Source organism: Schistocerca serialis, chromosome 1 (genome assembly GCF_023864345.2).
Source record: "Schistocerca serialis cubense isolate TAMUIC-IGC-003099 chromosome 1, iqSchSeri2.2, whole genome shotgun sequence".
Taxonomy (NCBI): domain Eukaryota; kingdom Metazoa; phylum Arthropoda; class Insecta; order Orthoptera; family Acrididae; genus Schistocerca; species Schistocerca serialis.
The window spans coordinates 1,099,906,891-1,099,924,908 of NC_064638.1; the positions used below are offsets into that span (position 1 = coordinate 1,099,906,891).

Below are 18,018 nucleotides of genomic sequence, written 5' to 3' on the forward strand. Positions count from 1 at the left end.
TCGAGGAGCCCACAATCTGCTGCTACAGTGCATTGAGAGAATTCCGTTATTTCAGACAGCGTTATCGCTACCTTTTTATCTCTAGTTTCTGTGCTTGTTTTGTGGGCGTTACAGCAAAAACGAACCGGAAACATAAAGAAATTACGTAAAGGATGAGTCAAGTGGTGGTTCTCTATTTGCACAGTAATCCCGCAGCAAAGAGTGAGCAAGATGTGAGAACGGTTGATCGGAGACTGAAAGTAACTTCTGATAATACCTTAATAGTGATTTACATTCTAACGTTGTTTTAAATAATATACAACGTACAAGTGCGTAAGTGTGTTGCTTTGATTAAATCCTAAGCCGCAATTAGGCGACATTTTTATTTTGTCATCTTTTGACGAATTTGTCACTATGAATTTAAACGTTTGTTTTTAGGTTTGTATCTCTGTAGCATAATAAAACATTATGACAAAGACACCTAGAACTGTTTCTAGCACAAAAACGCAGTGTTATGTGTATGTAAAAAAAGGCTTGCTTTACCATGATTAATTGACTATCCACGCCGATTTCAACTTACACCAGTTTGTTACAGTTTGTAGCGTCATGAAATGGAACGATAGTATGACCTCAGTCGCAGGTATAACAGGTGGCAGCCTTCGTCTACAAAGGAAATTGTTGACAAAACACACGTGCGACCAGAATATTCCTCAAATGTGTGGCACTCGTACGAGATAGGACTGACAGTGAATAATGAACATACACAAAGAAGAGAATACTGGGAGATCACTGGATTGTAGTTGCTCAAGTCACTCCAATACCCAAGAAAGAAAATAGCGGTAATCCGCTGAGTTACAGACCCAGATCAAAAATGTTCAAATGTGTGTGAAATCTTATGGGACCTAACTGCTAAGGTCATTAGTCCCTAAACCTACACACTATTTAACCTAAATTATCCTAAGGACAAACACACTCACCCATGCCCGAGGGAGGACTCGAAACGCCGCCGGAACCAGCCGCATAGTCCATGACTGCAGCGCCTTTAGACCGCTCGGCTAATCCCGCGCGGCCGACCCATATCACTAATGTCGATTTGCATTAGGATTTTGGAATGTATGCTGTGTTCTAACATTATGAATTACCTCGAAGAAAACGATTTATTGACACACAGAGCGGATTCAAAAAATATCGTTCTTTTGTAACACAACTAGCTCTTTATTCTCCCAAAGAAATGAGTGCTATCGACAAGGGATGTCAGATTGATTCTATATTTTTAGATTTCCGGGAAGGCTTTTGACACCCTTCCTCACAAACGACTTCTAATCAAATTGCGTGACTATGGAGCATCGCCTCAGTTGTGCGACTGGATTCGTGACCTCCTGTCAGAAAGATAACAGTTCGTAGTAAGTGTCGGGAAGTCATCGAGTAAAACAGATATAATATCTGGCGCTCTCAGAGGAACTGCTAAAAGCCTTCTGTTGTTCTTGATTTACATATACGACATAGGAGACCGTCTGAGCAGCCCTCTTACATTGTTCACAGATGTTGCTGTCATTTACCGTCATGTAAAGTCACCAAATGATTAAAACCAATAGCAAAATGATTTAGACGAGAGCTCTCCATGGCGGAAAAAGTGGCAATTGGCTCTTGTGAAGTCACCCGCATGAGTAGTAAAAGAAATCCACCAAATTTCCAATACACGACAAATCACACAAATCTAATGGCCGTAAATTCGACTAAATACTTGGAGATTATACGTACAAATAACTTAAATTGTAAAGATCAAATATTGTGGGGAAAGCAAACCAAAGACTGCTATTTATTAGCAGAACATTTAGAAAATGCAACAAGTCCACTAATGGGGCAGCTTACACTGCGCTTGTCCGCCCTCACCCAGTCTATTGCGGTGTGCAGTGTGGCAACCGCAACAGACAATAGTGACGGAGGACAACGAGAAATTTAAAATAAGGGCCCCTATCGCGAAATAGGGGAGAGAGTGCCATGGACATGATACGTGATTTGGGGTAGCAATCATGAGGTTTTCGTTGTTGCAGGATTTTGTCACCAACTTTCTCCTCCGATTGCGAAAATATTATGTTGGCGACATAGCGAGAAATGATCATCTTGATAAGACAAATCAGAGCACGCGCGCCTTTCGAGAGTGGAACGGTACTTCGTAGGTGGTGCAATAACCCTCTGTCAGGCTCTCAATAGTGGATTGCAGAAAAATCATGTAGATGTAGGTGTAGATGATTCTAGTAAATCACTGTCGTGGTCAAGGACTGAGACTAGTACACCAAAGTCGTGTTCAAGTGAGTTTTCAAGTTAATTACTATTTTCTCACAATACATAAATTGCACAAGGGCATTGCAGCTGCTATATACATCCCTTATTGGAATAACTATGAAGAAAAATGACAGTGAAAATATACAAAGTGATTATGTGATAATTGACAATCTTTCAGGGCTAATTGAAGAGGGTAAAATTATCCGTAAGTAACAATGCTCCGAAAACAATCGAGTCAAAATTATAAGCAAAATTGTTTTGATACCTAGACAGTGGAATACGTAAACCGGTACTGTTGTTGCTAAGAATGTAGGTTCGGTAACTTTCAAAGGTGGTAGTATGGACAGAAACAAGAAAAAATGTTTGGTAAACATGGGCTCTAAAATGCATACCTTGTGAACTATGAGCACTCATCTCTTCTGCTGAAGAGATTCGTTTCACAGTCTCGAAGATGAATAAATGCTCATAGGGCTCTTTTCTTATTTTCTTCTGACTGGTTTGATGGGGCCCGCCAGGAATTCTTCAACCGTGCCAACCTCTTCATCCGAGAGAAGCACTTGCAACCTACGTCCTCAGTTGTTTGCTGGATGAATTCCAGTTTCAGTCTTCGTCTACAGTTTTTGCCCTATACAGCTCCCTTTAGTACTAAAAGCCATTTCCAGGTGTCTTAACAGATGTCCTATTATCCTGATCCTTCTTATTATCGGTGTTTTCCACATATTCTTTTCCTCGCCGATTCTGCGGAGAACTTATTCCTTACCTTATCAGTCCGACTAATTTTCAACACTCGTCTGTAGCACCACATCTCAAATGCTTCTCTTCTGTTCAGATTTTCCCACAGTCCATGTTTCACTACCAGACAATGCTGTACTGCAGACGTACATTCTTAGAATGAAGGCCTATGTTTGATACTAGTAGACGTCTCTTGGCCATAGGGCTTATGGTATGCATTTGCGAGTCCGTCTTTACCAGACATTTTCTTTCCTTGTTACAGTCCACACTACCACCTGTGGAAGTTGTCTACGCTACAGTCTTTGCAATAACAATATCGGTACATGTATACTACTGTATCACAACGATTTTAGCTTATAACTTTCGATTCTGTCATTTCCGGATCAGGGAACGTTAACTCAAATTGATACATTTGACGTCCATGAGCACGGAAGCACGCTGTAAAAATGGTCTCCGCCCTGTGTAACATGGTGAATCGCGTAATTTTTTGCTGTTACATTCAGTTAACAGCTTCTTCTCTCATACATTAATCCGTTTTTCTTGTTTTCCAGCAAGGCAGAGGATGCTTGTAGCCTTCTTGAAAAGCTAACTTAAGATTCACCTGGAGTAGTTTATGAATTTGAACGTTATTACTTCCGGTTAAGAAAGAGTCTTAAAGAAACGTGACTACACTTAAATTCAAAAAATAGTATAAGCAAGTTATATGCTTCTTATATTATAGGGATGAAGTGAGCAGCTTCTGAAAGACAGTATAAAAACATCAAAACAGTAATCATCGTAGTAGCATTCCTCTCTATGTGTTCAACAAGTTAAAAACTCCATTGGCTTTGTAGGAAGCATAGCTATTTCCTGTTTTCTGAGATTTGTCACACATGAGCCTTAAAAATTCAGATGACACAGTAAAATTGCCTACGCTTTTTTGTGACGACAGAATTAGTGTGGATAATATGTATGTACTAATTTGGACAAGGATTGTACATCTTAGATATTTACGGATGGGTTAAGTACTTGATTCATTGGCACAAAGTGTGAGATTATCTTCTGCTAGTGTAAGATGACTAAAAGACCCAAAATCCAATAGCATTTGATTCCTCATAACACATGGTATTTGTGTTATAATTTCAAAGGTGGTGAGATCATTTATACAGCAATAAAACAAATAAATTTTTGTTTTTACTAACGTAAACGAAATTCTTTCAATTTTATAACTGTGTAATTACTGAATCGAAAGCAGATCAAGTGCCCTGGACCAGATTTTTTAAATGTACAGCATTTCGGCTCTTGAATACTGGAACAGATTCCTGAAACACGTCATGATTTGCATATATAACCATACAGTACCCTAGTAGGATAATTTGTTTTTCAACTAAAACAACACAATTTTTTGTTTGCGTTTAACGTCCCGCCCACAGGTATCTATTTAGAGACTGAGCAACGACTGTCTTAGTCTCGACAAGAGACAGGAGTAATGATGGGGACGAATGAGAGAGAGGGTGGAGCACGGGTGCGAGGATATAAGTCCGTGACTAATAAATCAATAGGGAACTGTGAAAAACTATTGTTTTTGTGTTAACTCGCGCCTGACATTGACGTTCAACGCAAGAGTACCCATAAGCATCTGCTGACATGGCTGAAGTTGTTTATAATGTGTGAAAACTGAAAGACTTGACAAAATGTTCTGTAAAATTATACCCCAAAAAATAAAAATACGTTCACTGTTCTGGTGCGAGATATCGTATCGCTTCCGGATTAACGTAGCACTTACCCGTCTGCTGGCTAGAAATTTACATGTAAGATTCTGGCCATTCTGCGTCGACGTCGAAACAGGAGTCAATCGAAAAACCATTGGGCAGCTCTCTGAACGCGAAATAGTATATTAGACGGCGTAACCTCAATTGATTTACCATTGGAGACGTGATTGTGATTCATGTGAGAGTTGACCGGGGCAATTCAATTGAGCGTCGTGCGACGCCTCAGCTGTATCGAGCCCCGCTGGCTTTTCCGTGCCTTCCTGTGCACTGCAGGGCAATGCTCCACAGTCTGTTACGGGGCCGACTCAGTGCCTTCTGTTTTGTCTCACATCGCTTTGCATTTATAACCCTTTTCGTACACACGCATGGCAAACTGGTTGGATCAGGGACTGTACCTGGGGTTGAACGGCCTGGTTCTGCGTCAGCGATGTTCCCTCTGGTTTGTTCGTTTCTCAAGCGATGACGTTAATCGTACTGAATCGTTTCAGTGTGATCGCTTTTGAACTCTTTTTGGAGAACTCAGAAAATCGCATACTTGAAAATATAACTGAGGAAAGAGTTCAGTATTTTTATGTGCTAATAAGTGTCAAAAAATGGTTCAAATGGCTCTGAGCACTATGGGACTTAACATCTATGGTCATCAGTCCCCTAGAACGTAGAACTACTTAAACCTAACTAACCTAAGGACAGCACACAACACCCAGCCATCACGAGGCAGGGAAAATCCCTGACCCCGCCGGGAATTGAACCCGGGAACCCGGGCGTGGGAAGCGAGAACGCTACCGCACGACCACGAGATGCGGGCTAATAAGTGTCAGTCTGCTACTGTGGAGTTTAATGATTCGGTCAGTAGCTGGTCACAGATTTTATTCTGGTCCGTAGGTAGCGTCTCATCCGCGACAATACTCTGCATATTTGATAAATTTTACGGGTTGTATTCCACATTAAACAACATATCCTCCCGTAAATTGCTGGATGAGTTATGCCACAGGACTGAGGACGTCAAGAGTGTGTCGTCTCCAACAGAATAGTGCCTAGCAAGACAATGTGGTCTTCACAGCAATTCCTTTTCTAATTACTGCTTTACTGACTTGCATTGCAGTTTAGGAGAAGCAACTCTGACCACTTCGGAATAGAGCAAAGTCTGATTCGCTAAGGATACTGCAGATTGTTCCAAGTTTACGATAATTTTAATTTATCTCACACTGTAACCGTCATCATCAGTATTGTAAGATGAAAGAGGATAAAAGTAGAAACTGGAAATGAACCTATGTACTGAGGTGACAAAACTCATGAGATACTGAAACTTCCTGGCATTTTAAAACTGTGTGCCCGACTGAGACTCGAACTCGGGACCTTTGCCATTCGCGGGCAAGTGCTCTACCATCTGAGCTACCGAAGCACGACTCACGCCCGGCACTCACAGCTTTACTTCTGCCAGTACCTCGTCTCCTACCTTCCAAACTTTACAGAAGCTCTCCTGCGAACCCTGCAGAGGCGAGGTACTGGCAGAAGTAAAGCTGTGAGTGCCGGGCGTGAGTCGTGCTTCGGTAGCTCAGATGGTAGAGCACTTGCCCGCGAAAGGCAAAGGTCCCGAGTTCGAGTCTCAGTCGGGCACACAGTTTTAATCTGCCAGGAAGTTTCATATCAGCGCACACTCCGCTGCAGAGTGAAAATCTCATTCTGGAAACATCCCCCAGGCTGTGGCTAAGCCATGTCTCCACAATATCCTTTCTTTCAGGAGTGCTAGTTCTGCAAGGTTCGCAGGAGAGCTTCTGTAAAGTTTGGAAGGTAGGAGACGAGGTACTGGCAGAAGTAAAGCTGTGACTGCCGGGCGTGAGTCGTGCTTCGGTAGCTTAGATGGTAGAGCACTTGCCCGCGAAAGGCTAAGGTCCCGAGTTCGAGTCTCAGTCGGGCACACAGTTTTAATCTGCCAGGAAGTTTCATATCAGCGCACACTCCGCTGCAGAGTGAAAATCTCATTCTCATGAGATACTGATATGCACATATACAAATGGCGGTAGTATTGCGTACAGAAGGTATAAAAGGACAGTGCATTGGCAGGACTGTCACACGTACTTGTGTGATTTCGACGTAATTATGGCCGCACGACGGGAATTAACAGACTTTGAATGGGGAATAGTAGTTGGAGCTAGATGCAGGGCAAATTCCATTTCGTAAATCGAAATTCAACATTGCGAGATCCACAATGTCAAGAGTTGCCAAGAATACCAAATTTCAGGCGTTACATCTCACCACGGACGACGCAGTGATCAACGGCTTTCACTGAACGACCGAGAGCAGTTCAAAATGGTTCAAATGACTCCGAGCACTATGGGATTTAACATCGGAGGTCATCAGTCCCCAAGAACTCAGAACTACTTAAACCTAACTAAGCTAAGGACATCACATACATCCATGCCCGAAGCAGGATTCGAACCTGCGACCGTAGCAGTCGTGCGGTTCCGGACTGAAGCGCCTAGAACCGCTCGGCCACCGCGGCCCGCCCGAGAGCAGTGGCTTTGCATAGAATTGTCAGTGGTAACAGAGCAACACTGCGTGAAATAACCGCAGAAATCAAAGTGGGACGTAAGACTAACGTATCCGTTACGACAGAGCGGCGAAACTTGGCGTTGATTGGCTAGGGCAGCAGACAACCGACGCGAGCGCCTTTGTTAACACCACGACGATGCGTGCAGCGCCTCTTTAGGGCTCGTGGTCGTGGCCTGTTCAGATGAGCCCCGATTTCAGTTGGTACGAGCTGATGGTAGCGCTCGAGTGTGGCGCAGACCCACGATGCCATGGACCCAAGCAGTCAACAAGGCACTGCACAAGCTGTTTGTGGGTCCATAATGGTGTCGGCTGTCTTTAGGTGAAATGGAGTGGGTTTTCTGGTCCAACTGAACCGATCACTGATTGGAAATGGTTATTTTGGGCTACTTGGAGACCATTTGGAGCCATTGATGGACTTCATTTTTCCAAAGGACGATGGAATTGTTATGGATTCCAAAGCGCCATGTCACGAGGTCACAATATTGTTCGCGACGTGTTTGAAGAACTATCTGGACCATTCGAGTGAATGGTTTGGCCATCCAGAGCTCCCTACTTGAATCTCATCGAAAATTCATGGAAAATAATTGAGAGATCAGTTCGTTCACAAAAGCCTGCACCGGCAACACTTTCGCCCTTATGGAGGGCTGTAGAGACAGCATGGCTCACTATTTCTGCAAGAAACTTCCAGGGACTTGTTGAGGCCACCTCAGTGTGTATACTATATCTTGACCTATAAACGACGAACCAAATAATTTTGAGCACTGGCCACCGCGATGCTGAATGCAGACTGATGGCGTTGCGGGCACTTGACGCGGTAAGGAAAGTATATTCTCGTAAATGGAGCAGTGTCGAATGCGAAAATACAGCGACGATATGGACTGCAAATGAGAAAATCAACTGACATAAAGTCATATGGCCGGCCGGAGTGGCCGAGCGGTTCTAGGCGCTACAGTCTGGAACCGCGCGACCGCTACGGTCACAGGTCCGAATCCTGCCTCGGGCATGGATGTGTGTGATGTCCTTAGGTTAGTTGGGTTTAAGTAGTTCTACGTTCTACGGGACTGATGACCTCAGAAGTTAAGTCCCATAGTGCTCAGAGCCATTTGAACCCTTTGAAAAGTCATATGGTTTTGACCCTACGCCTATGAATGAGCATCTGCTGAACAGCCAGGTTGGTCCGCTGTTCGCGTGCTACTGTCTTCAGCATCAATGGCTACAGGTTGAAGGACGGTGAAACTACAAACAGGTGACATGCTGTTGGTCATCCACGCCTCATTGTAGAACGTCGAGATCGGAGTCTTGTCCGCTCTGTAAAGAAGGTTAGGCGGCGATCTGTGGTCGATTTGACAACAGAGTGCAATGCTGGTGCAGCCAAAAGTGTTTCGGAGCACACTGTTCGGCGCACTTCGTTGCACATGGGGCTCGGCAGCAGACGATCCCTGCGTGTCCCCATGTTGAACCAACGACATCGACCGTTACGATTACAGTGGGTACAGGAGCATCAAGATTTTATAATGGGTCAAAGCAAACGTGTCGCGTGGTGGGATGAGGTGGATGGTCAGGTCTACGATTTTTATACAAACGTATCAGTAGCTATAGCATTTGACTGATGGGAGGGGGGTTGGAGAGCATGTCTACAGTGGATACGTAAACGTGTCTGAAGGCGCAAAATAAAGCTTTTTTGTTATGTCAACTGAGACCTTGATGTAGAAAGCCTCCCCAGATCAAAATTTTGTATGCCTGACCGGAACTCGGACCCGGATATCTGTCTCGCGGCATTTGCAGCACCATTTGAGCTATCCGTGCGTGCGTCGTGGAATCCAATTTACAATCAAGCTCAACAGAGGATCTCGTGTTAAGCTCCCTATGGAAGCAAACGTACAGCAGAAAGTTCTCTTTTACCACTTCCTCGAGGGACAAAAAGCGTCTATTGTGCGCGCCTTTTACTCTACCACACTTGAAATCATGATCGAGTGAGTTGGTACCACACTAAGAATCGAGAGGAACGACATTCCAGTATGTGCCCGACCAACCTGAAGTTGGTTTCCCGTAGCTGCCTACAAATCGTGTGAGTTCTCTAATGGAATCGTTAATTCAAAAATGCCACGATCGAATCCCTCTGCAGTTACAGTTTCATCTTTTGATTACCTGGGTGCCGACGAGACGTTAAATTGTGACATTCCTCCTCAAGTAATCGCCCACATGATGAGATGGTAGAAGTCAAATAGTTCTGAGGAAGACGTGGCAGGTAGGATGGAAATATGCGAGCGACATAAGGCCGCGCCTACTGGCGTTAATTGCGGCTGGAGCTTTGCGCTCGCAGCTGGGCCACGCGAGGACAGGGAGTGGCTTATCGCCAGCAGGTAGATAGGCTCGCGTTGAGCACACACCATCAGCCGAACACCATCTGCTCGCCGCGCGTCCCAGATATTCCGCAGCATTCGGATCGTTACGATACGCGCAAAGCTTTGGAGCATACGGACCCCTACCAAGCGCTAACGGAATATTCGGTTTTGATGCAGCATGAGCTCTTTATAGCAGCTTCTCCTTCGTCGCTTTTTCAGCACTCGTCCCAAATTAGGCACCAAAATGTATGTTACTCGAAGACTATTAACGGCTTCATCGAGGAAAAAAAAAGCATCTTATGAGTTCTTTTAAATGTCTGGTTCAAGAAATGAGTCGGTAAAAAAGATATTTAACAATGATATGCCGGAATCAATGTGTTGTTAAAAGAGAAATTGTTAAAGCTGAAGGCAAAGTAACGCAAAAGAAACTAGTAAAATTGTTTACTGAGACATTTTCTCAACACTGAAACAGTTTTGTCGTTGCTCAGCTTCATAGAAAGAAAACAGACGCGTAAAAAAAAGGGCTATAGGCCTATTAGACATCTCTCCGTAATGTACAAGATTAGATTAGAGGTCTTTTTCGTTCCAAAAGATTCACAGTGAGGACAACCTCCAGGAAGTAGAACTTGCTAGAAAACAAGAATACACAATAAATATTTGAAAAGAAAAACAAATATCACAAAACATGTAAATGTTCCGTACACTGACATGCATATGCTCATTCTTAGGCTATTGCAGCCATGCATCGTCATACAGAAAAATCATTTAAAATGCTTATTTACAATGATCGCATTACTGCAGTGAATATATACAGAAGCCACATAGTAGTAATACTTGCATTATTACTTGGTTCTGCGAAGAAATTCATCAGTGGAGTAGTAGTTGGCCACCAATAAATCCTTTAAGCTCCACTTAAATGGAACTGTAATAAAAGTTAAATTTTTTATGGCTGCTGACAGGTTATTGAATGTATGTGTTACTGAATATTGTGGACATCTTTCTGGACCATAGTAAGTGACATTAAATCTTCGTGAAAATTATTCTTATTTCAAGTACTGAAACCATAAAATGACCTTTCTGTTGGAGAAAGATATATATTTTTAATGACAATTTTCATTAAGGAATAAATATGTTGGGACGCGGTAGTTAGTATCCATTTTTCCCTAAACAGATCTCAGCAGGGTGTTCTTGAGTTCACGCCATAAATAATTCTTATTACACGATTTTGGACCCGAAAAACTTTAGGTTGGCTTGATGAGTTGCCCCAAAAAATAATCCCGCATGACATGGAATGAAAGTAAGTGTAGTATGCTAGCTTTTTTAAAAAATTTTATCACCTATGTCTGACAACATTCACATTACAGGCAGAGATTTGTTCAGGCGCTTTAGCAGTTCTGGTGTGCTCTACCCACTTGAATTTATTATCAAGCTGTAATTCCAAAAATTTAAATTTGTCAAATCTGTGTGTCGCCACATTGTCGGCATATACTGGCGGGAAACGTCTTACAAGTTCTAAAAGGCGTGTAGTGTGGTTTTACAAAGTTAGTGACAATGAACAGACTAGGAACTATTTATTAATAGTCATGAATATTTCATTAACCGACCTGCTGAGCTAATAACTAAAATAATGACAAACCAGATGAAAAAGAGACTTTGAATTTGAATCTGGCTTTAGGCGTTGATAGAGGACAACAAAAATTGTGAAATACGTCATAAAACGGAGCATCGGATACCTATGAATTGCCATTTTGCCTGGGATTCATAGAGTGCGAGCAAGATTCAGACCCAGCTGCAGTAAAATCTGTACTAACAGCTATTCAGAAATGAGCCGCTGATTCAATCACTGTTACTGTACTGAAAAGCATGTACACGAATGCTACATCTATCATTAAACTTCAGGACTGATCATCAGGATGGTGAGAAATTCAGGACTGATTGAGACGCCAACAGATAAGACTCCATATGACGAAAACTACACCCAGCAAACTTAAGGAAGTTTTAAGATCTCTAAATTAGGGAAACGAAAAAGAGACGTGCGTTAATGGAATCTATAGGTACCATTTTCATTTTTCTGCTTACATTATTCTTCTTACCTCTGGAGAAGGTAAACCTCGACAACTAGTGGAATGATTTAATAGAGTAAGTTTGAAAGAATCTCCGAAAATAAATTTAATAAAATTGAAACAATGCGCAGTGAAGGTATCGGAAAGAAAATGGTGCAGACTGGCAATGAAATCATACAACCAGTGGTTGAGTTTTTGTATTTAAGGAGGTGGCCGAAGATAACGACTGGATGCACAGGGAGAGAAATAAACCGCGAGACGACGACATAACGGAAATCTCATGGAAATGCATACTATGGATGATCAAGTAAGCAACATTGTAAAAGCCAAAGATCAGTTCTAGAGCTCTCCAGAAAAGCAGAAGGAAGGAAGATTCGTGATGAACATCCCGTGGCCAACGAGATCATTAAATACAATATTGTAGTGCCTGTGTTTTTATGAAGGACGATGTAACGTTCTTTGGGACAGGCATTAAAATGTCCTTCCCTGTGACGCAGGAACGACGAAATATGAAAGTTTGGGTCTGGCCGTGAATGGTGCAGGGATGGCCGAAGCGGTAAAGGCGACCGCTCACGTGAAGCGTCACATCTAGGTTTGAGTCCCGGTCAGGCAAAAATTTTCATTGTCGTGTTCTCTTATACAGCAGATGGTTCTTTGTATTAGCAACTACAAATAAATTTCATGACAACATTAAAGACCGAGCACCAACTCGGTTTTTGAAAGGATGTGGAAGAAATCGGCCGAACCATTTCAAAGGAACCATCCCAGCATTTGCCTTAAGCGATTTATGGAAATCGCGGAAAACCTAAATGTTGATGGCCGGACGGAGATATGAACCATCGTCCTCCCAAATGCGAGTCCAATGTGCTAACCACTGCGCCACCTCGCTCGGTTTGCAGAAAGGGTGGTATCACAGCAAGAACAGAAACATGATAGAATACATCATTAATAAGACTGCAGCATCAGCAATTGGCCCTCGCCCAATATTAAAAAAAAAAAAAACGTGTCAGCGACCACGAATGACCAGTTATATCCGTCTTCTTATTTTATATATATTTGCGAAGTGGAACGCAGTGCATCATGATTCCTGTCCTTTATACATCAAATTTATGCCATGCAACGGCACAAATTGGTTGTGCTTGAAAACGACGTAAACGTTCACATTGCTGTAGCAATTAACAGGGAGAACAACCGTAAGTGGAAAATAACGCCCTCCAATTTTTAGTGTATTTTGTCAAGTGGTTTGTTTACATCTGCAATGTAATGAAACAAAAATGGAGTCGTTTCAAGCAACAACGCTTCACTCTGTTGTTACGTGGAAAAGTGATTAGTGAAGTTCAGTGTGTTTTCCCTGTAGAGACACAATAATAGTTTTCTGTCTTTGTTGTCATCATTCGTCCAACAGGGGTGATACCGTCCACCAGTCATTTCAATTCAGAGATTTTTATCTCTGCGCATTCCTCACACTCAGTGCCCTCACTAACTTGTATCACACCTTCATTGTTACTTGCAGATTTCATCTCAGCTGTACCTTTCAGTGTTAAAGCTTATCACGTAAAGAGTCTTCTTCTGGTGAGATTTATCAGCATATTCTGTGACTTCGGTTTCACTGTCTTTCTATGTCGTCCTTAATTTCAGCGAGGAGAGAAACGTCTGCCAGCCTTAACACCGACGCAAGTTTCTTTATTTCGACTTTTCTTTCATTCTTTCATATTCTTTTCGACAGTAAGACGTAGGAAGTGTAAATATCTTAAATTTTTCGTAGCTGGCAGTCAATTAATTCTCCTAGAGCGCTCAAGTAATTCTGCATAATGTCTGCATCGATTCACTAAGTAGAAAGAAATCATAGAATGAGATTAGCCTTCAGCGATAAGTACGAAGATATATTATTCGTACTCTAGATATTATCTTACTTTCCCATCCTAACAATTACCTGGCAGGGTATTTGCGTTTGAGGTCTTGAAAACCACCATAAATAGAGAAGTTGCACCAGCTGCAAACAATAAATAGACTGCTGTGAAGAAAGCTCCACTCTATAAGCCAGTGGTGCGAAGGTTATTGACCTTCGGGTGGCAGTTCCCCGTGCACGACTTCGCTGACTTTGTGTTACTTCGTGAAGTTGACTGTGTGTCCTTATTAAGCCAACCACAGCTACGCTATGGAAACAAAAGTAAATGACGCCCTCCCGAAAGTGCAGGTGAAGTTGTATTGCAGACGTTATTTGATGTACAAAAATGTCGTAGAGAACCCGATCTTGTTCTTCGCTGAGAGTTGCAGTGAGGAGAGCCACCAACAGAATCCTTTAGTATCTGGCACGGATACTTTTCTCCGAAACATCCTACATACGTTCACTCAGAGTACGGAATTCTGAGTAAGCTAATTACACTTGTTCTTATATAATTACTGCCTTCCGGATCGTGCATTACAAATAAGCACACTTTCATGTTGATTTACAACAATGCTCAGTACCGAATCATTCGTCCGTTCAGTACATCCTTCCAAGCCTCTCCCATGATATTGTCAAACAGAGAAATGTGACGTTAGACCTCTCTAAGGGGAAACGAGAGTTAAAGAAAGGACAGAAACCCGTGACAAACTGGAACGTCGGTTGTTTAGTGGATCGTGTTGGAATGGTGATAGTGGGAATGTATTGCCTATGAAATGCGGCGATCAATCGATTCAAGATGCGACACCCGGTTTTCACTTGTCGCATTCAGTGTAACGCTAAAATGTGTGCTGCACACGTCTCGATTCCTCCAAGTGTATTGTTGCTAGACCGACGCTGTCTCTCTACTCCATGAAGGAGATGACGTAGTTTGCTCTGTTCGACTGTTATCAAGATACTTTTGAACACATAGTGTATTCTCTTGCTCGTCTATATCCTGTAGTTAAATTCAATTAATCTGTGACATCTAAACTCAAAGGCTTAAGGCCGCATAAACGTTATTACGAGGTCTAAAGTTTAAAGACACTCGAAGTGAACTGTATACTGACGAAACACACGGTGTTTGGTCAGAATACTGTAGTTGTAAAATGACACCGAGCAGCTAAAGATACCTTTTAGTTCGTCCTATAGCAGGTGGTAACACAGATAGGTATGTTCCAGGAATGCGAGAGGAAGAGCATTGCGGAACACTTGAGAAGGGATGCTGTGAAATACAGAACAATGTTCGTGGCTGCATAGTTAGGTGAACGTCTACTTAGTACGCGTGAAACCTGTCTGCAAGACAGAGCCCAGCATACAAAAGCCAGCATCTGGCACAGAGTAGCCTTGCGCCCTACTTTCGAAAGACATTGTACATTTGTTACTGCGCTGTTACATAAACGTGGAAGGTTAACAGGGTTGCATTACGTTTGCGCCTCTTACAAATGTGCTTTAGATGCCACGTTGCTTTGCCGCGGTCTGCTTCGGATGATCCAATATTTCGTACGTGAAATGAACATTTATTAAGAAGGCAGCATACTCTTTCCACAACGTATTAATGTCACTGTAAAAACATTCTGATCAACATCAAACTGTTTGCATAAGTTTTCTTATATTCTCTCCTTCATCTGAGACTGAAGAGCACAGTAGGTCGATAAGCGTTTACTAACCAACGAGATATTTAATCCTGTCGTTAAATTTACAGTTGGACAACAGTAGTAAATATTATTTTTCGTTGATTTAGATGTCTTAGATGAAATACACTAAACTTTCTCAAACTGTAATTGTCATTACAGTTAAGGGTATCAAGAATAAATATCCCAGATTGTAAAGAGATCCTGGGCCAAAGGACAGGTCGAAGCAGCCATTATAACTGCTCTCTAAAACGTGTGTTGTCATTGATAACGTCCAGTACTGCTTGACACTTGCATGGCACTGATTTCAGGTGTTCATAAGATTTATGTTGCCACTCGTCGAACAGGAAAGACCGTCAGTTCATTAACACTATTGGAAGGAGATGCCTTCGCTACAACACGTCTTCCAAGCAAATCACAGACGGATTTAGTAGGATTCAAGTTCCCTCATCACAGTGTGCATATGATACTTAAGTCTTATATTCCACAAACTGATCTTCAAGGGGACGAACATTGCCTTTTCTAAAAAGCAAACAATGCAGAAGTTCGGAGTTCAGTCCTCAGTCAGTCCTCACCTCTGGCAATGATTTGTCGATGGAAGAGAAAGTCAAGGGAATATTACCTCCACGCCTAGTAAAACGCAGTGGTGTTCAAACCAACCTTCTTTTATATTTGAGTAACCTGCGGGTGGTAGAGATGGTGTGGCGGTCTGCTAGTCTTGTTACACTAGGTGATCAAAAATATCCGGCTACCCTCAAGAACATACATTTTTCATATCGGGTGAATAGTGCTGCCACCTACTGCCAGGTACTCCATATCAGCGACCTCAGTAGTCATTACATATTGTGAGAGAGCAGGGACTTCGAACGTGGTCAGGTGATTGGGTGTCATTTGTCTCATACGTCTGTACGCGAGATTTCCACACTTCTAAACATCCCTAGGTCCACTGTTTCCAATGTGATAGTGAAGTGGAAACGCGAAGGGACGCGTATAGAACAAAAGCGTACAGGACGACCTCGTCTGTTAACTGACAGAGACTGCCGACAGTTGAAGAGGATCGTAATGTGTAATGGGCAGACATCTAACCAGACCATCACACAGGAATTCCAAACAGCATCAGGATCCTCTACAAGTACTATGACAGTTAGGCGGGAGGGGAGAAAACTTGGATTTCATGGCCGAGCAGCTGCTCATAAGCCACACATCACGCCAGTTAATGCCAAATGAAGCTTCGCTTGGTGTAAGGAGCGTGAACATTGGATGACTGGACAGTGGAAAAACGTTGTGTGGAATGTCGAATCACAGTACACGATGTGGCGATCCGATGGCAAGGTGTGGGTAAGGCGAATACCCGATGAACGTCATCTGCCAGCATGAGTAGTGACAACAGTAAAATTCTGAGGTGGTCGTGTTTTGGTGATGTCGTGTTTTTCATGGTGGGAGCTTGCACCCCTTGTTATTTTGCGTGGCACTATCACAGCACAGGCCTACACTGATGTTTTAAGCACCTTCTTGCTTCCCATTGTTGAAGAGCAATTCGGGGATGGCGATTGCATCGTTCAACACGAATGAGCACCTGTTCATAAAGCACGACCTGTGGCGGAGCGGTTAGACGACAATAATATCCCTGTAATCGACTGGCCTGCACACAGTCGCAACCCAAATCTTATAGAATACCTTTGGGATGTTTTGGAATGCCGACTTGGTGACAGGCCTCACCGACCGACATCGATACCTCTCCTCAGTGCATCCCTCCGTGCAGGATGGCTGCCATTCCCCAAGAAACCTTCCAGCACCTTACTGAACGTATGCCTGCGAGAGTGGAAGCTGTCATGAAGGCTACGAGTGGGCCAACAACTTGTAAGTCATTTTCAGCCAGGTGTCCGGATTCTTTTGATCACATCGTGTATCTTTCCACTCTATTTGTCACTACCACAATTTCTCGATATTTTCCAAACAAGCGTCGAATTTCAGGCTCACTCAATTTGCAGACAAATGTGTTGTTACATCAGACACGCCACTAAATCGCATGTCAGTTGATAACAAATCGCGGCTCTCTCGTGTTCTTTCGCATTGTACGAGGTATGTCCAGAAAGGGCAAAAAACCATTTTTTTTTTCAAACCAAAATTTATTTTACAGGAAGGAGCATTTATTAAACTTTATTTCTACACTGTTGCCACCATAGTTCAGACATTTTTCATAGCGGGAAACAAACTTTTCAATGAACACTTTATAGAAAGATGCCGGCAGTGAAGACAGTCACTGCTGAACATAGTTTTTTGCGTCGTCATCGCTGTCAATGCGCCTTCTTCTAAAATCACGCTTCGAGTTCAAGAACAAGTGGTAGTCGAAAGGTGCAATATGGGGCTCTACATCCGGTGATCGAACTGCTGAAAACCGAATTGCTGAATAAGGTTTTGAGTGACACCAGCAGAATGGAGACGTGCGTTGTCATGAAGCAACACAATGCCTTGACTGAGCATTCCACGGCTTTTGTTTTGAATTGCGCCCCGAAGTTTTCTGTCTTCCCCAGTATTGTACTGCATCGACGGTTTAACTTCTGAGAAAGAACTCGACTAGCAGACAACGGCGCAAAAACTGTGTTCAACAGTAGCTACCTTCACGGGCGCCATCTTTCTATGAAGAGGACAGAGAAAAACTTGTTTCTAGCTATGGCAAATCTCTGAACAATGGTGGTAGCTAATGGAAAAATAGTTTAAGAAATGCTCTTTCTTGTGAACAAAAATTTT

General features: G+C 42.8%; 1 protein-coding gene across 2 annotated transcripts in view; it reads left to right on the top strand.

Moving 5' to 3' along the window:
* The window catches only part of LOC126416381 (uncharacterized), a 404,335-nt gene that overhangs the window by 357,575 nt on the left and 28,742 nt on the right, over positions 1 to 18,018 (top strand). The gene's annotated exons all lie outside the window — the stretch shown is intronic.